This window comes from Cupressus sempervirens, chromosome 3 (assembly GCF_028749045.1).
Source record: "Cupressus sempervirens isolate cs-2001-9-10 chromosome 3, ASM2874904v1, whole genome shotgun sequence".
In the NCBI taxonomy this organism is placed as follows: Eukaryota; Viridiplantae; Streptophyta; class Pinopsida; order Cupressales; family Cupressaceae; genus Cupressus; species Cupressus sempervirens.
Window position 1 is genome coordinate 115,521,581 of NC_143120.1, and position 20,976 is coordinate 115,542,556.

General features: G+C 34.6%; 1 pseudogene; it reads left to right on the forward strand.

Moving 5' to 3' along the window:
- The first annotated feature begins 3,927 nt into the window (after window positions 1-3,927).
- The window catches only part of LOC149565044 (4-alpha-glucanotransferase DPE2 pseudogene), a 47,931-nt pseudogene continuing 30,882 nt past the window's right edge, over window positions 3,928-20,976 (forward strand).

The following is a 20,976-nucleotide window of genomic DNA, read 5'->3' on the forward strand; positions in this document are numbered from 1 at the left end:
ATAAGTGAGAAACACAAGGGAGAATTTTACATTTTCTAATCCTATGACAAGGAGGTGATTGAGACATTGGGAAGATCTTCATAAAGCTTTAAGATGTTATGCTAAGCCCTGGTCGTAAGGTCATGGATGTAAACTTTGAAGTGTTCAATGGCATGATAAAGGGAAGATCATAAGATCGTATGGGTCAGCCTTGGGCTGTAAACTTGAAATGTGTTAGAATGTGTTAGCATACTAAAAGGTTTCTAATTGGTTGAATCTGTTGAAGTGGATAAAGGTTTTACAGTCTCATTAATACCATTGCTCATGTGTTGATCAACGAACATCATTTTCTCACAAAAGTAAATTGTGTACTGTTTAAATAATGTGACAAAGTGAGAAGTTGCCACTTAGTAGGACACATGGTATTCACTTTGTAGGTAGCCATAAGATTGGTAAGTGGGATTGAAGGTGCTACGATGCTATGAAGCAATAGGTATCATAAGGTCATAAGGAAGATATTTTTTGATTATGATGCTACAAGTGACTTATGATCGTAAGATTGTAAGGTAAATAACAACAAGGCAAGGTGGTAGTTCAGTGTTAGACAAGTGATGTGTGTCCAATCCTGATTGGTCAATGATGTAACGTATACCAAGTGAATGCCAAGTTGGACCTGTGGGACCAAAAACTTATTCTGCAAAAGTTTTATATTTAATACAACATATTGCAATCTCTAACCTTACAATAAATAGTGTATCATAAGATCTCAATCTAATGAATAAAGTGCTATAATACTACAAAGAGGTGTGTTGTGAGATCATGAAGTTAAAAGATGATGCCAGTGATGCTATGATAAAGGAAGGTAACATTTTCTCATAGTATCGTAAAGGTTTGAAAGGTAACTGCCGAAGTTATGAAGTGCATAGATAAACCGCGATCGTAAGATCATAAGACAAGACAGTTTGTAGTAAGATTCTATAATGTTTAGTGTAAACCGCCTGTCGTGAGATCGAAAGGATTTAATAGTTAGCTCCAATGTTATGTAAACTAGTGTATCATGAGATTGTAAGGGTTTTTCCCATGATTTATGACTATAGGATAAGGTTTATTTTTTCAAGGTATTGTAATATTATAGAGCCTCTCTTTCAATCATATGATAATACGAGAGATTTCCTTCTTCAAGTGACAATCATAAGATCATAGGGCCTTTGATCATTGTCTAAGATGTTACGAAGGGTTTGAATACTATGAAAATCATAAGATCATAACCCTAGATTGATATAAAGTGTGCAATTCACTTTTCTGAGTTGGAAACAATAACAACTTCTCGACCAATGAGATTTGAGTATGGTACAAAAAGTGCATTGCTAGATAATAATGGCGATGCTCCCTTGAGGTGATAGAATAAGCTAAATTTTAAGGCTCAAGGATGCTAAAAATCAATGCACAATGGCATTAATAATGTACATCAAGCTATAAAGACATTATATTGATCAGTTATAGTTTATCATTCATAAAGAGAAGAAAATCTAAGCAGTTGCAGAGTTTTCAGTACATGCAGATTTCAACACTTATGAATAGAGTTTATACAATGTTTTCTAGCATAAATTCAAGATGTTTGATAAAGAGATAAAAGAAATTCAAGCATCAGACATGGAGGTTGCAGAAACATCAACTTCCAAAGGAGGGAAGACAAGACAAAGAAAACCTAATAGGTTTGTGGAAGAATTGATTAGGCTTTTCCCAGGATCCTCAAACATTAATGCTATAGATGACCATGCTTTCATGGACCCATATGCATTATGTAGAGATGCTACATGCCCTAGAGTTATGGGTTCTGTGCTATTCAAATATTTTTATCATAACAGGATGTGTAATCCATGGAAGAAGAACCTAGAAAAGTTGATCTTTCTAGAGGTCTTTGTGGATGTGGACTTGGTGAAGACCCTAATTTGATCATACAATCCATCCACCAAATCCTTCCATAGGAGAGATGGAACTATCCTTTGTACACTCAATCATGCTTCATTCATTGAAGCTTTTAGATTGGATGGAGGCATGGGCTAGCTTGTAGACTTGGAGGATATGCAAAAGAAATTTAAAAGAAATACAAAAGTTTATATAGGGAAATCTATGCTACAACATATCCCTGTGGACTTAAAGTGTGTGGGTGATTACCCTAAGAAGGTGGATAAAATGATGCCTTTGGACAAGTTTAAGAATTACTTTGTAAAAACAATATATGGTGTCCACAAGGTGGTTGGGAAAGATGGAATAGGTATGGTGTATGGAGCAAAGTTTATCATAGCTAAATATGTGCAAGATTCATACCATGGAGGGGAGTATGATTATGTTGAGTATATTTTGGAGGTGATGAAGGAAAACATTGCCCTATCTCAGAGTAGAGAGATGAAAAATTTCAAGTTCCATCACTACTCACTACTGATGCACCTAATCTTGTACAAAAATGCAGGGTACATAAGCCCTAATTTCATTGATTATACCACTGATGCAAATGGAGAGCTGCCAATTCAACTATGGACATGGGTATGAGATACTTCATACCATTTTTCTGACTTTGTTTCTTTCTTCAATGATTTCAACACTGTTATTATGAAAATGTTAGGCCCAGGATACTTTAGGGCACCCGATATCTTAAAGAGTCTCTTGTGATCTTCCCTACTCCCAGGAAGTAAGAGATTAGACCATAATTGGGGAGATATCTTCCTATTTCCAACCTTTCCTCTGATGAGAGTGTATGGTTGTCCCTAGCCACCCCACATATTACCAAAATTCATCCCTCCCAAATTGGCTATTGTTGAATTCATGTGGCAATTATTTATGGTTAATAGGGAGTACTTAGGTCCTAAGGTTCATAGATGCACATTTTTGTGTAGATTTTTTAGGGTTGAGAACTTTTCAATTGGAAAAGAGCCCCTAGATCAAATTCACTCTTTCCTCCACCATTTCAACCTGTCAACATGTCCCTATAGGATGTATGGTCCTAATAATTGGATGAAGAACACCCTTAAAGAGATAACAAAGTATGTGTTTCCTAACACCAAGGAGCTACCCCATGAAGATGTTATTCCTAATATTATTGCAGAGGAGGAGGTAGCAGATAAGCTAGCCAAGCTTGATGATGTGTTAAGGGTAGAAAGGGAAATGAAGAGAGTAGATCCCAATTTCATGGGATTCTATATGGATGTCCCCTATCCTCATAGGATTAGGAAGATGGTCACTGACCATGCTGAAATCATGGCCAAAATGCCAAAGGGACCCATGGGAGAAGAAGAGAGGGTATGTCATGACAACCTTGAGCCTAATGTAATCCCAGATGATGAAGATGAGGAAGGTGAACATGTTGAGGCATCATGGGTCACAAAAGGGAACAAGAGACAAAAATTTGTCCATACCTCTCTAGAGGTAAAATCAATGACTCTACAAATTTTGCTAGGCAATAGTAAGTATTTTGCTAACTTAAGGAAAAGCTATCTCCAAGATAGAATTAATGTAGCTGAAAGAACACTCACAGATTTAGAACTAGTAGCAACAAGGCTAGATGATAGGATCATTCAGGCCCAAAAATTCATAGAGGATGATGAATTCATCAAATCAGCTACGTTCAAGAGCTTTTTGTATAAGGTAAAACAAAGTGAATTGGTGCTGAAAATGAAACCAAGAGAATCAGATGAGAAAAAGTTAGAAGTGGTTGAGAAGCTACTAGCCTATGATCTTGAGAGTGAAATCATGACTCTAGAGGAGGTAAGAGACCTTGTGAAAAGGAGTGGTATGTTATTGGTACCTGGATGGGATTTGGAGCAAGCATTTATGCTTGATTAGATAAGGAGATAGGAAAATGTCATCTCAGATGAGGCATATGGTGTTGATGGACTACAAAGAGGAACAAGATTCAATATTGACACCAAATCTATTATAGTTTAGAGCATGGCTCCATCATCAAATAAGCCTAAACTGATGGATGTGCAGAGTATAGAACAGGGTAACATGATTGTATGGACTTTGCAAGGCACCTCTGGTAAGGAAATCTCAAAGGCCATGAAGCATTTCTCATTCATGACTGAGGCCAAGGTAGAGGAGATTGGGACCAGATTTGCCAAGTTTGTACATGATTACATTGATGTGGGAAAGCTCTATGAGGATGAGCTTAGGAAAATCCATGTCTACAAGGAGAAGATTGATGAACTTGAGGCTAAGGTCCAAGCACTAGAGGCTGAGATTGCATCTCTCAAAGAGAAACTTGTAAATGTAGAGCAAGTGGTTACTACAAAGCAGATCCAAGAACAAAAAAATCAAGAGCAACCAACTAAAGAAATAATTGAGGCCCCAACACAAATAGATGGGTTAGAGGTAGGGGATACATTAGAACTAAGGAGAATGAGCACTATTGCTCCACCTATTCAACAAGGAGATGAGGTAAGGACAACTATTCTTTAGAGTTTGATGAGCCATAGGGTTGAAACTTTGAAAAGTATATCACGACATGCTCATAATTTTTATTTTTCTTTACAAAGTGTTGAGCAAATCTGCAATGAGGCACTTTTATGGCTATCACCCACATTCAATCTGTGGGGGCTATATACATAGTTCTTAGAGAGCCTTATTGTACTAATGGCTAAAAAGCCAGATTTTTCTAATAAGATAATCACAGTGAAGGAGGGCTTAGAGGTAGTCAAAGAACTAATTGGCTTCTTCACTGGAAAATTGCAATTAATACAGGGGAATATAAAAGTTTTATCTCAAGGAATTTAGCTCTATATAGCACCAATTTTGGATGCTACTAATACAATGAGGGATTGGAAAGAATGGCCTGATTTCTTTGGTGCCATTTTGACTTAGGAGGCCACTGTGGCAATTTTTAAAGGTAGCTCTAATACCCCTTATAATAAGTTAATCGACTCCTTGTTCAGAGCATAAATAGACTTGAACAAATTTTCTATTGAGTCTAAAGCCATTATAGATGCCAGGTGGAATAAAGCCACATAGGACCTAAAAGAGGTTAGAACTATAGAGTGGCCCATCAAAAGGGAGATCTATGTTTGGGAAGCGGTGGAAGAGATCAAAACCCTATTGGTAGGAGGAAGCTGGGATATTTTTGCTAAAGATAGTAAAAGACAAAGGGTAGTAAAGTGAAAAGAGCATGACATAAATTTTCACCTGCTGACTTTTTCAACTACTTCCTCTTTTGGATTGAACACTGAGGAATGTCTTGCATATCTTTTTTAATATGTGTTGCCACTTTTTGTATCCATCCAAATTTTGACATATGTCCTCCTCCCATTTGTAGCTTGTTGCAATCCTATATAAGGATTTCCAGGATGTGGAGTAGAGGTTGACTATCTGTAGAATTTTCCTATTTGCTTATGTCTTTTTTGCAGCCTATCCATTTTTCTGTAGCCAATAAATGTAATCAATTTTTGTATAGTTGAATATATACAGTGAACAATAAATATTAGTGGTTAAGTTTTGAGTTATTTTTGAGTCTCTATCAGTATTGTAAGCATTTTCAAAGGAAATTAATACAATAAGAAAATTCTCTATATATTTATGTCTTCTTTCTTATATATCTATAATCTTGAGATTGAAATGAACACGTTTCATTCACTTTAATGCAATTTATATAAATTGTATATCTATTATTGATTCAAAGAATTAGATAATTACTCTTTGTAATTGATAGGATTTAGGGTTTATAAGAAGGATATGGTAAGAATTAAATTCAGAGCTCATTGTTGAAAAATTTAATTACAAGTTGATTAAATAGGTCCAAGTTTGTTGGTGTTGACTCTATATATCAATGGATAAGACACTGGTCAACTAAGTTCAAGAACAAGTTGATGATTCATCTAATTTCAGAATATACATAACAAACAAACAAATCAATTTATCATTTTTGTGTAATGATGAACTAGAAGTCTTGGCCATTACTTATTTACTTTTCCTTTCCTTTTGATTATAGTTAGCTATTGTGATTAGGAAGTTTATAATCGAATCATAGAAGAAAATTGACCATTTCTACTATAGGGGATAGTTTTTTGAAGAGAAGAGTATCAAATTAGTAAGATCAATCCCTAAGGTTCGCCCACCTTGGCCTTGTAGAGCCTAAAGTGAAGTGAGTCCTAATGACTCTATTAATATTGGCCCATAACTAAGATTTAGCCCTGTTGAATATAGGATTTAGCTAATCCTTAGGATTGTCCCCATCTTATGCTTCTTATTATTAGGTTTAAACCCACCTAATATTTTGCTTACTAGTAAGAACTCCAACACTATCCTCACTGCAACACATTCTTTGTCAAATATAGCACTTTTTCCTTTCACTATGTCTCAACTACACCAAACACTTCTTTGATCAAAAGATATTCGTTATTACGTTCACTGAATCTCACATACAAGTTCCCATACTCACATTATACAAAAATATACACTGGATGATTACAACCAAGGAAATCATCCTTTTTAATACCAAGTCCTAAAATGTATTATTGAGTTGGCCTTGAGGATTTCTTAAATTACAACAATAATATAGAACCATCTTAAGATAATACAATTACATTTTATATTACATCTTTACTTTCTTTACAATTACAAATAATTGTCGGCTCATAGTCTTCATATTTCTTCACTCAATGCTCATATGGATCTACATGTTTGACCATAGAATCATGTATTTTACCTCCAATTGAGTCCCCATGTTTAGATTCCATCTGTCTTAGGAGATAGAATCCAAAAAATAGTAATCACTACACAGAGACTCTCTCTAAATACTGTCTTCACCAAATACATCATAGTTGTGTACTATCTTCATATTTCCACATGCACTCATAACTATAGCATGTAGACACTCTATACAACATAACCTCAACTATACACAAGCTCACATGTAATCCTCAATCCTTGCAAAACAAATCCTAGTCTTCTACTCTGCTAGTCTTCACAAGATATCCAATATGTTGACATCAATAATAAACTCTACAATGAATGCAAGACACAAACTTTGAATTACATCTCCAACAATTCTAGGATAATCCCCCATAGGAATACCATAAAAATTCATCTATAAGCCTAGGATAGATTATGGAAAAGAGCCTCGTGGTTTGAATACTGAGAAGGACGGATTGTATCATCCACAAACTAAAAATGAGTAGTATTGGGGATACCATTATAACTTTGATACCTTGAATAATTTTTTCATCTTTGATAGACATGAGAAACCTCCCAAAGGATTTTTCCAAAATGAAAAATAAGAAGGGATAAATGGGGTCTCCTTGTCCAAGACCTTAAGAGATATCAAAAAAACCTTTTTGGGGAATCATTAAGGAGAATTGAGATTTTGGAACGGGAAATGTAGCAAAAAATGAGATGGATACATTGTTTAGATAATCTAAAATCTTCAAGACATTTACAGAGGAATCTGCAATCCTACTTTTGTTAGATAATAAAGTCTACCAAGATAACTAAGAAGGGGTTGAGAGGATGGGGTGAATCAATTATACATTTAAAATAACTCTCAATATCTTTATTAATTATGGAACATGAAAAAAATAGATGCAAAAACCATAGGAAGATAACCATACACAATAAAACCATTTATGTTAACTAGAGAAATCCTTGATAAGAGGGAAACCCCAATGCTAGTGATGCCCATAAGATGATGTACTAACATAAAAGTTCCTTGTGAAAGGATGGAGTCTATTAGGAGCCAATAAAATATAATTAGTACATATGAGTGTTGAAAATATAAGAGGAGTAACTGAGAGGAGAGGGGTGAATCAGTTACCACAAAAATAAATCCCAAATCCCTTAGATGTCAATACACATTAAAACATAAACTCTGATTAAATTGTATTCTATTGTTACTCAGCAAACACATAGGCACTTAGTTAACATTAGCAAATACTACAACTTGGCAAGCACTAAGAATCAACTATAACTTGATAATAATTGAATATACTGATCTTAATGTGATTAACCTTAAACTCAACTTAGTTGCATACACATAAAAGAAATAGCATGAACACAAGTGACACCAAGATTTAAAGTGGAAACCCAACTAGTTACTATTTTCACTTTTTTGAAATGAGCCATGTTAGGAGCGAACCCTATTAAAGATTACAAAACACACTGTTAGGTGTGACCCTATTAGAGGATTTAATCACCCTATTTAGGAGTGTCCTTGTTAGAGGTCTTCAAGACACTTCAAATAGAAATGCCACCTTGTTAGAGGATTTACAAATAGCTATTAAGCCAACTCTATTAAGAGATTTAGATAACTACTACAATGGTTAGAGAGTAACAATAAGATGACCTAATTTTCAATGCAACTAAATTATTGATTACAGATCTCAATTCTAGCTTGTATACTTGATCCTTTTTGAACAAATGTACCTTTGTAGCTCTACAATGATATTATGCTTATCCTTCTAATTCACTTCCTCTAAGCATCTTCAAATCTTCTATTCACTTACTCACATTCAATTCTCAACTTGACCTTATGTTTATATCTTACACATTGTCAAGTCAACTTGAATATAAGTTAGAATACTTAATATTCATCTCCTCACTCGGCTAGAGCCAACAAACAAATCAATTGAACTCAATTTGCCAAAACAAGAAAATCTTTCATTAGCTGACCTTGATTGGTAGACACTACCTCATAAATGATTTTTGTATGTTAACCAAGTGCATTTGGTTAGCACTACATATTCACAAGGTTTCTTTGGTAACTAAGTGAGCTTAGTTAACACTGGTTCTATCCAACTTTTCCTTCATTAACCAAGTGAGCTTGGTTAACACTCAACTTCTGTGATCTTTTTTTTGTCACTTGAGTGGACTTGGTAGACATTGACTTCTAAGCTTGGAAAACTTTGGAATGCTTGGTAGACACAAGAAACTGTCTTTAGTTCCCAAGTAAGATTGGCATACATTGACTGGCAATGATATGATATTTTGGGTAACATCAAAGACAATATACAATTGATCAATTAATTTCAATAATCTCTCTTTTTTGCATTGATGGAAACACAACATGTCATAATACAATGAAGTTTTTAGAGAAAGAATAAAGTAAGGAACATATCCTTAGTTTCATTCTGATTCTCATCCATGAGGACTCTCTCTATTAGTGTGAACTCCCTTTGCCTTCAATTTCTCCCTCTGTCAGCAAAACTCTATCTTCGACATCTTCTTTTGATAGAAAACTCTTCCTTTTTGATATCTAACCAAGTTCATCTCCTTTCTTAGACATCTTCAAATATTTTTTTGTGAAATGTGTACTCTCCCTCTTTATAGAATTTTCTATAATATGATAGCAAACTCTCCCTCTTTGACATCTTTTGTCAAAGACAATATTCAAGAAGTATCAGTGTACCTTATGTATTGATTCATATGCAATGTGCCTTTTTCAATACTGCATCAATTGACTAATCTTCAATATGCTCTAGTTGATGCATCAGTAAACTTCATTTAGTGAGCTTCAGATAGGGAAATAACCCCTAACTTACCTCTGAGATACAAAAATGCATCCTTAGGTAATGGCTTGGTGAATATGTCTATAAGCTATCCTTTGGTATTCACATACTCCAACCTTACTTCCTTGTCTTGCACCAATTTTCTTAGAAAATGATATTTTATATCAATGTTCTTGGTTTTGGTATGCATCATTGGATTCTTTGATATGTTGATTGCATTGGTGTTATCACATAAGATAATCATTGGATCTTTGATTTCTATCATCATACCTACCAATAGTTACTTGAACCAAACATATTGGAACAATTAACTATTGTTGACACATATTTTTCCTCTACTATGGACTGAGAGATGCAATTCTACTTTTTGCTTGTCCAAGATACTAGCCTTTTACCAAGAAAGAATGTACCACCACTATTGCTCTTTCTAGCATCAATGCTTCCTAATTAGCATTAGTGAAGGCTTATAGCTCTAAGTTGCCTCCTTTCTTGTACCATAAGCCATAATCTTCAGTACCCTTCAGATACCTCATGATTCTCTTGATTGCCATCATATGATTTTCTTTAGGATTTGCTGAGAATCTTGCCACCATACCAACTACAAGAGCAATGTCAGGCTTAGTACGTATAACATATTGTAATTTGACAATAATTTATTTATATGTGGTCTAATCTACCTCCTTGGAATCATCATTTTTGGAAAGCTTATGTCCAGTAGACATAGGTGTTCCAATTGGTTTTGAATCTTCCATTCCAAATTTCTTTAGTATCTCCTTGATATATTTGGATTGAGCAATGTAGATACCATCTTTCTTCTATTGAATTTGCAATCCAATAAAGAATTTTATCTCTCCAAACATAGACATCTCAAATTCTTTACTCATCTCTTCTGAAAATGCTTTGCACAAGTCATAATTTCCTATAAACAAAGTGTCATCCACAAAGATTTCAACCATTATAATTTTCTTGTCTGGTCCTTCTTTGATGTACAGGTTGATGTTATCATTTGTTCTTTTAAAACTAATCTTTATCAAGTATTTATGAAGTCTTTCATACTAAGCTCTGGGAGCTTTCTTGAGACCATACAATATTTTATGCAATTTACAGACCATATCCTTTTTGCTAGGATCCACAAAACCTTCAAGTTGTTCTATGTAAACTTCCTCTTCAAGAATTTCATTTAAGAATATAGATTTTACATCCATTTGATAAACTTTAAATCCTTTATGTGTAACATAAGAAAGTAAAGTTCTGACACCTTCTAATCTAGCAATAGGAGCAAAAGTTTCACCATAGTCAATACCTTCTTCTTGAGAATAACCTTTGCATACTAACCTTGCTTTGTTTCTGAAAACTTTTCCATCTTCATTCAACTTATTTCTAAAAACTAACCTTGCTTTATTTTCAGGTTTCAATCTCCTTTTATAAGGATTGATCTCTTTGTAATTATTATATCTTCAATTTCTTCTTCATCTAAATATACAATTTTTGTGTTTTTAGAGTAAACCCTTGCCTCTTCTTGTCTTTTTCTTCTCCATGACAGGTTTTTTGTATGCAGGTATTCTTGGGCTTTGTGGATTTGATTTGCATATTTTCTCAAATCCTACATGGTATCAGAGCCATATCTACTGTAGCTTGTTTGGTATTTGGAGAAAAAGGAGAACAAGGGTTTGAAAAAATAAATTTGAAATTTTTTCGAGTACTTCCTGAGAAAATGGGGGCTCACCAATTTTTGGAGCAGTTTGAGGCCAAACAGACTGCACGAATGGATCCAAAAGGCATCAAAAGCCTCATTTCCATATAAAGTTTGTCTATTTTGGACAACGTTGATCTAGGAGGCAAAATTGTTTTTCCTGACAAGGCCATATGACCTTTGGCATGCATTACAAGGAAGAAAAATTGAAAAAAATTGAAAAAAATTAATCTTATACAATTTTTGGCCACCACGGTTAACTAACCACTAGCGGCTCCACTGTGGTTACCATAGCAGTAACCATTGGCAGCCTGCTTAGCGGCTTTTCTAGCGGCTCCACCATAGTAGATCGCCTCCCTTCGCCACTATGACTTGCCTCTCGCCACCCGACTACTACTCCACTGGCAGTGCGGGAGTGGTGGTTTTTAAAATTTATTATTATCATTATGTTTTATTAAATTTTTTTTTGTGCATCTCCAGGGGCCCTATCATTTTTTTCCGTAGCTTGAGCATATAGACGTATTTTTTTGACCCAATTTTTTCCCAAAAAGATGGTTCCAAGATAGAGACATTGGTGTAGGTGTTTTTGAATTTTGATCCAGTTTGGTTGCTCATTTTGGTAGTCAAAGCCAGATGTTATTGGTTCTTTCTGTTTTGTAGGAGATTTTTGGCCCACTTTCTCAGTTTCCTATCACCTCACCTTTATATGCATTAAGGGGGGTTCTGTTGTTTCTAATGCTTCCTTGGTTTGCTAGAGTGAGCTATATATTTAGTATTTGATCTCATGTACTAGGCAATTGTAGTGGTTGGATACCTATGCATTTCAATGAGATGGATCATCTACCATATAGACACTCTTCTTTTCATTTTTAGAGGAGGTTCTAGAGATCAACAATTATTTTTTGACAGATCTTTGCAACTTCTACATGCTTTAGTGATGTTCTTCATGATCACTCTTTGTTCCTATTTTCTGGAACATTCCTCTAGTTGGAGGCTTCTTTAGTCCTTTACTAGATTTTTCAACTATCTCTTTTTAGAGTAGAGTTTTTCCCATTGGGTTTTCTCTATTTCTCCATTTCATAGAGATTTTTTTGTGAGTGGGTACCTCATTAGGCCTTGTTGCCAGGACCCAAGTTGGCTTTCAACATTGCATTGTAGTTCCTTGCTCTTTCTACATTGTTTGTAGTTGCATTGTTGCTCATCTTAAGGGGGGTGTTAGAGAAAAAGGTTAATTTTATTTAATTTATTAAATTACCTTTTCTCCCTTCTTAAGATTTTGCTTTATGCATTTTTAGCTCTCTATTTAATAATTATTTAATAATTATTAAATAGCTTTCACCTTTAGGTTACCCTTTGTAACTTATTAGGTTTCCCTTTTCGGGTTTTGATCTCCTTTTATAAGGATTGATATCTTTGTAATTATTATCTCTTCAATCTCTTCTTCATTTGAATATACAATTTTTGTGTTTTCAGAGGAAACCCTTGCCTCTTTTTGTCTTTTTCTTCTTCATTATAGGTTTTTTGTATGTAGGTATTCTTTGGCTTCGTGGATTTGATTTGTATATGATTTGATTTGCATATTTTCTCAAATCCTACATGGTATCAAAACTAGATCTGTTGTAGCTTGTTTAGTATTTGGAGAAAAAGGAGAACAAGGGTTTGACAGAATAGATCTAGAGTTTTTTTAGGTATTTCTTGAGAAAATAAGGGGTCACCAATTTTTGGAGCAGTTTGAGGCCAAACAGACTTCACAGATGGATCCAAAAGGTGTCAAAACCCTCATTTCCATATAATGTTTGTCCATTTTGGACAGCATTGATTCGAGAGGCAAATTTTTTTTTCCTAGTAGGGTTGTACGACCTTTGGCACATGTTACGAGGTGAAAAAATTAAAAGAGAATGAAAAAAATTATTTTTATGTGGTTTTTGGTCACCGCAGTTAGCTAATCGCTAGTAGCTCTATTGTAGTTATTGCAATAGTCACCGCTGGCAACCCGCTTAGCGGCTCTACCACAATGGACCACCTCCATTTGTTGTCACACCCCACCTCCTGCCACCCAATCGTTGCTTTGCCGACAGTGCAGGGGTGGTGGTTTTTTAAAATTTTTATTATTATTATTTTTTAATTTAAGAAATTATTTTTTTGTGCATCTCCAGGGGCCCTATCAATTTTTTTCGTAACTTGAGCATACAAATGTATTTTTTCGATCCAAAAAATGTGTCAGAAAATTGGTTCCAAGATGGAGACATCAGTGCAGGTTGTTTTGGATTTTGATGTAGTTTGGTTACCTATTTTGGTAGTCAAAGTTGGATGTTCTTGGTTCTTTCTATTTTGCAAGACTTTTTTGGCCCAATTTCTTAGTTTCCTGCCACCTCACCCTTGTATGCATTAAGGGGGGTTCTTCTATTGTTTCTAATGCTTCCTTGGTTTGTTGGAGTGAGCTATATATTCAGTATTTGATCCTATGTCCTAGGCGATTGTAGTGGTTGGATACCTATGCATTTCAGTGATATGGATCATCGACCATATAGACACTCTTCTTTTCATTTTTAGAGGAGGTTCTATAGATCAATAGTTATTTTTTGATAGATCTTTGTAGCTTCTACATGCTTCAGTGATGTTCTTCATGATCACTCTTTGTTCCTATTTTCGGGAACATTCCTCTAGTTGGAGGCTTCTTCAATCCTTCACTAGATTTTTCTGCTATCTCTTTTTGGAGTAGAGTTTTTCCCATAGGGATTTCTCTATTTCTTCATTTCATAGAGATTTTGTTGTGATTGGGTACCTCATCAGGCCTTGTTGTTGTGACCCAAGTTTGCTTTCAACATGGCATTGTAGTTCCTTGCTCTTTCTACATTGTTTATAGCTGCATTGTTGCTCATCTTAAGGGGGGGTGTTAGAGAAAAAGGTTAATTTAATTTAATTTATTAAATTATCTTTTCTCCCTTCTTATGATTTCACTTTATGCATTTTTTAGATTCCTTTATTTAATAATTATTAAATAGCTTTCATCTTTAGGTTACCCTTTATAACTTATTAGGTTTCCCTTTTTGGGTTTCGATCTCCTTTTATAAAGATTGATCTCTTTGTAATTGATATCTCTTCAATCTCTTCTTCATCTAAACATAAAATTTTCATATTTTCAGAGCAAACCCTTGCCTCTTCTTGTCTTTTGGTTTTTTGCATGTAGGTATTCTTGGGCTTCATGGATTTGATTTGCATATTTGCTCAAATCCTATACTTATGAGTTGAAAAATTCAAACATTTATATGCTTTGCTTCTATAGGAGTATCTTAGGAATATGCCTTCATCACCTCTGACATCAAATTTTCTTTTCTTAGATTCCTTCAAGATATAACATTTGCTACCAAATACTTTCAAGTCACTTACATCATGTTTGTAGCCATATTATAGTTCATAAGGAGTTTGATTTGAGTCTTTCTTCAACTATACTCTGTTCAAGGTATGCACTGTAGTTAACTGCTTCCTTCCAGTATTTGATTGCAACACTCTTTTCTATCATTAAGGTTCTTGCACAATCTATGATGGATATTTTCCTTCTTGCTACTATACCATTCTATTGAGGTGTACCAAGGGTTGATACTTGTCTCTTAATTCCTCTTTCAATGCAAAATTCATTGGAAATGAACTCACCACCTTTTTTTGATCTCAAACACTTAAGCTTCTTTCCAATTTCTTTCTCTACTCTTGCTAAATACCACTTAAATTTTTGAAATGCTTCAAATTTTTCTTTTAGATACATTACAATCATCATTATAGAATAGTCATCAACAAATAAAATAAAAAACTTATCTCCACAGTAACTATCTATTCCAATAGGTCTACAAAGGTCTATATGAACCAACTCTAAGACTTCTTTAGAATGATAGCCCTCGCTTTTGAAACTTTTGTTTCCCATCTTACTAATTTGACAATTTTTGCATAGGCCCATATCACGTTTCCTTGGACTAGGAATACCTCTTACTCTTCTTTTTTTACTTATCTTGACTAGATTGTCAAAGTTCACATGACACAACCTTTTATGCCATAACCAACTTTCTTCTACTTAAGCAATAAAAAATGTACTTTCACTAAGATCTAGGTAGAATAGGTTACCTTTTGTTTGTTTTCTAGACCCAACTAGATTTCTTTTTTCATCCAGCAGCTTGGCCTTCCCATTCATGAATTCTACCTTGAATCTAATGTTATTCAATTATGCCACACTTAGTAGATTATGATTTAGTCCTTCTACCCAGTAGGCATTGTCACATCTGAGTTCATTTGTTAGTGAAATAAAACCTTTTCCCTTTATTAAATAAGGTTCATTATTTTCAAATCTAACACTTCCACCATCATAATGTTTCATATGTTCAAACTTTATTTTGTCACCAGTCATATGATGTGAATAACCACCATAAATAATCCATGTATCATTTTTGTTAACATGAGAGATAACTGTCATTTTATCTCCTTCATCATCAAATTTATCTTTTACAATAATATAAACCATTTCATCATCTTCACTACTATTTGAATCTTGTAGTCCTTGAAGTTCATGAAATCCTTCTTGCCTTTGTATTTGTTGTGCTTCTTTTCATCTTTGCCTTCTCTGTTTGGGCATCTTGCAGCAATGTGTCCAACTTTTTCACAAGAGAAATTGATTAGAGGGATTTTACCTTTGTTTTTTCATTTGCCTTTGGGATACCTTCTTGCAAGAAATGCTTCAATGGGTTCAAGATCACTATCAGAACTTTCTTCCTCTTCACTTTCATATTGTTTGCATTCAGACCTTTTAGCTTTCTTCTTGAGTTGTACCTTAACTTCAAATGCAGACCCAAGATTGCTAGAACTAGGAGTATAATTATCATAGTTAGCTAGTTCAAATGTAGTCAATCTTCCAACTAGAGCATCCAAAGTTATATTGTTATTTGGATCACATCTCATCTCTTGAATAACAGACACTCTAATTTCATAGATAGGAAGAAGGGTTCTAAGTACCTTGCTTACCACCATTACATCCTCAATTGTTCCTCTAGAAAATTTGATAACACTGACATTGGCTTTGATTCACTCAACATATTTTACAATATTTTCATCCTCTCTCATTTTCATCTAATCAAACTATTCTCTAAGACTTTATTCTTTGGCTCTCCTTACATTGTCATCTCCACCATAGATGGATTTTAGCTTGATCCACATTCCATGAAAAGTTCCACAATCTTTGAACTCATCAAATTCAACATAATTGAGAGATGAAGAAATATCAATCATCATGATATTATGACTCTTCTTTTTTGCAATTTCTTCAATAGTCATAGTTCCAATAGGATCCTTGTATTTGGCGTCTAGATTCTTTAGCCCTGAATCTCCAATGTTTTCCAAGTGCAACCTCATGAGTTCTTTCCATGCCTTAAAGTTATCTCTATTCATCTTTGGGATCTCCCTTCTGTAAGACATCTTGATCTTTAGCTTAGGTCCTTGAAATCTTTCTCTGTAAGCACCAAAAGCTTTGATACCAATTGTTGGAAATTTAAGAGGAGTAACTGAGAGGGGAGGGGTGAATCAATTACCACAAAATAAATCCCAAAACTCTTATATGTCAATACATATTAAAACATAAACTATGATTAAACTGTATTCTGTTATAACTTGGTAAACACATAGGCACTCGGTTAACACTAGCAAATACTACAACTTGGCAAGTACTAAGAATCAACTATAATTTGACAATAATTGAATATATTGGTCTTAATATGACTAACCTTAAACTTAACTTAGTTTCATACACATAAAAGAAATAACATGAACACAAGTGACACCAAGACTTAACATGGAAATCCAATTTGAGAAAAACCACCAATTGTGACTAGTTATTATTTTCACTCTTTTGAAGTGAGCCCTATTAGGAGCCAACCCTGTTAAAGGTTACAAAAAACATCGTTAAGTGTGACCTTGTTAGTGGATTTAATCAACCTATTAGGAATGGCCTTGTTAGAGGTCTTCAAGATACTTCAAATAGAAATGCCACCTTGTTAGAGGATTTACAAATAACTAATAAGCCAACTCTGTTAAGAGATTTAGATCACTGCTACAATGGTTAGAGAGTAACAATGAGATGACCTGATTTTTGATGCAACTAAATTGTGTTGGAAATGATTGAATAAGATCATGAATGAAGTAATGGAAGTGGTAAAGAATGTTTTCAATCATTGTTTTGTCATTGATGTCAAACTTGCTACTTGCAGGAATGACAATTGCTTTAGTAATCCAAATACTATCAATTGGTTGATTGACAAGGAGGTGGCAATCAATAAGATGTAACTAGAACACCTAGAGAAAGGTTGAAGTTATGATGTTGTATTGAAGTACAAGGATCAGCTAAGCCATTGATGAAATAGTTTATTGTTGACATACTCTAAGACACAGAGAATGGACACACTAAAACACATCAAAGATGTAAGGTTTAGCTAAGTCATTTGTAAAGCCTAACTAAGTTCATAAGAGAGTGCCGAGTAAAGATCAAGTTCCGAGCGAAGATAAGGTGCTGAGCAAAGGTCAAGTGCCAAGTGAAGATCAAATGCCAAGCAGAATACAGGAGCCGAGTAACAGAGAGGAATCAAGAGACAAACATCAGCTCCTAGGACTCCCCCACAGAATGGAATTTCTGAGAGAAGAAATAGATCTGTGATTGATTGTGCCAGAACACTAAGGATGGAAAATACTATTGCTCTAAAATATTGGAGAGAAGCTGTAAGTGTGGTTGTTCATACACTGAACCGAGTACAAGTCAAGAAAGGTACAAGTGCAAAAAGTGATGAAGGTATCTTCCTTGGTTACTCCACTAGAAGTAAAGCTTATAAGTGTTTAAATACTAACACTAAAAAAATTGTGGAAAGTGCAAATGTAAACTTTGATGAGCATACAGAAGTCCAAGTTGAAGAACCAAAGAGAATGGATGAATACAGAACCTTTGTGTATTCTTATGAAGGAATGCCAGTTGAAGAGATTGCTGTCAATCAAATTGGGATTCAATGGCAAGTTTCAGTTTCAACCGAATCACAACCAGTGAATGCCGAGTTGTATTCAGAAGCTGAGTTGCAGAATGAAAAAAATGCATATTCTGGCTCTGAAGCCAGTACACATGAAAGAGATGTAGAACTACTTGAAAATGAAGTACATAGTGACCCTAAATCTAAGAGATCAAACATGGAAACAAGGACAAAACCAAGATTATCCAAATATGTGAAGAGACATCACCCAAGTGAATAGATAATTGGTAACAAAGATGCAAGACCAATGACAAGGAATAGACTACGAAATGAATCATGTATGCTAAGCAAAATTGAACCTAAGATAGTGATTGATGCATTAAAAGATGGTGACTGGTATAAAACTATGGAAGAAGAGATTGATCAAATAAAGAAGAACAAAACTTGGAGTTTGGTTCCTAGACCAACTGACAAGAATGTGATTGGCACCAAGTGGGTATTCAGAAACAAGCTAGATGAGAATGGTGAGATTACTAGAAATAAAGCTAGACTAGTATATAAGGGTTATGCTCAAGAAGAAGGATTAGACTACGGGGAAACATTTGCTTCAGTTGTGAGAATGGAAGGAGTAAGAACTTTACTTGCATATGCTGCATATAAAGGTTTTAAAGTCTATCAGATGGATGTAAAGTCTGCTTTTCTGAATGGTATATTGGAAGAGGAAGTCTATATTGAACAACCAGAGGGATTTGTTGATGAGAACAACAGGGATATGGTTTGTAAACTACATAAAGAACTCTATGGTTTGAAACAAGCACCTAAAGCATGGTATGAGAGACTTCACAAGTATCTAGTGCAAATAGGATTTGAAAGAATTGATGATAACAACAACATGTACATCAAATCAGAAGAAGGTAAGGATATTCTTGTATCTAAAATCTTTGTGGATGAAATCATTTTTGGAGGAAAGGAAGTGCTTTGCAAAAGTTTTGCTGACAAAATGAAACATGAGTTTGAGATGTCTATGTCTGGAGAGATCAAATTTTTTGTTGGATTGCAAGTACATCAACTAAAACATGGTATATTTGTGACACAATCAAAGTATATCAAAGAGATACCTAAAATATTTGGATTGGAAGACTCCAAACCAGTCATCACACCAATGGCAACTGGACATAAGCTATCCAAAAATGATAAATCAGCTGCAGTCAATCAAACTAAGTATAGATCCATGATTGGAAAACTAGAATATGTTGTACATAGCTGACCAGACATAGCATTAGCAATTGGAATAGTGGCTACATTCTCTATTGATCCTAAAGAAAATCATCTCATGGCAGTAAAAAGAATAATGAAGTATCTCAAAGGTACTGATGATTTTGGTCTATATTACAAAAAGAATGAGAAGTTTGAGCTCAATGCATACATAGACGCATATTGGGGAGGTAACATTGACGACATGAAAAGAACAAGTGGAGGTGCATTTTTCTTAGGAAAAAGGCTAGTTACTTGGACTAGCAAGAAACAAACATGCACATCTCAATTCACTGCTGAAGCTGAATATGTGGCAGCAACAGTCAATTGCACAAACATTGTGTGGCTTACACATCTATTGAAAGGAATGAAAGAAGAGGTAACCAAACCTGTGATATTATATTTTGATAATACAAGTGCTATAAACATATCCAAAAATCCAGTAATGCATGCAAAAACCAAGCATATTGCAATCAAGTATCACTATATCAGAGAATTGGTAGAAGACAAACAAGTGAAGATGAAATATATCAATACAAAAGAACAAACTGCTGATATCTTCACCAAACCATTTCCCAAGGATACTTTTGAATATCTTAGAGGAAAGTTGGGGGTAATGCCCCTAACTCAAGTAGTTTAAAGCAACAAAGAGGCTGCCCTGCATCAACAAAACAAATCATTGATATATCAGAAGAATGATGCAGAGGATGACAATAGGAGCAGAAACTCCAGATCAGTCACACGCATGGTGACAGAGGGAGAAAACATGAGATGCAAAGCTTATATTTTGCATGTTAAAGATGCTACATCTTTGGCATTTATGTCAAAGAGGGAGATATATGCAGATACTGATCAATACAACAAAAGAGGGAGATATATATGAAAGAGGGAGATTCATGAGAATCTGAAAGGTAAAGATATTTGAGATCAATAGTAAGGGTGTAGTAGTAAATAGAAAGAAGCAGTAAAGAGGGGAAGCAGAAAGTAGTAGAAAATGTATGTAATTTTGGTGGTAACTAAGTTGATCAATTGATCAGTTTGGTTTGCCATCAATGCCAAAGAGGGAGATTGTTGGAAATGATTGAATAAGATCATGAATGAAGTAATGGAACTGGTAAAGAATATTTTTAATCATTGTAGACATTGACTCAACTTTAGCAATCTTTTCTTTTTCATTTGAGTAAAATCAGTAGACATTGACCTCTAAGCTTGGGAAACTTTAGAATTCTTAGTAGACATAGGAAACTGTTTTCAATACCCAAGTGAGCTCAACATACACTGATTGGTAATGATCTGACATTTTGGGTAACATCAAAGACAATATACAGTTGATCAATTATTTTCAACAATTAGTCCCTATTAGAAGACTTTGAATCCTTTTTAGAAGATTCCAACTTTGATAGGAGTTGTGCCAACCCTGTTAGAGGTTGAAAGGAGGCCAACTAAACTCATTATCTAAATAGCCTCAATGTGTCTTCACTAAACAAACTTCAAGATAAATTATCCAAGTTCTTGAGCTGACTAACAACAACTTCTTTTCCAATACAACCAAGGAAACAATCTTTCTTTT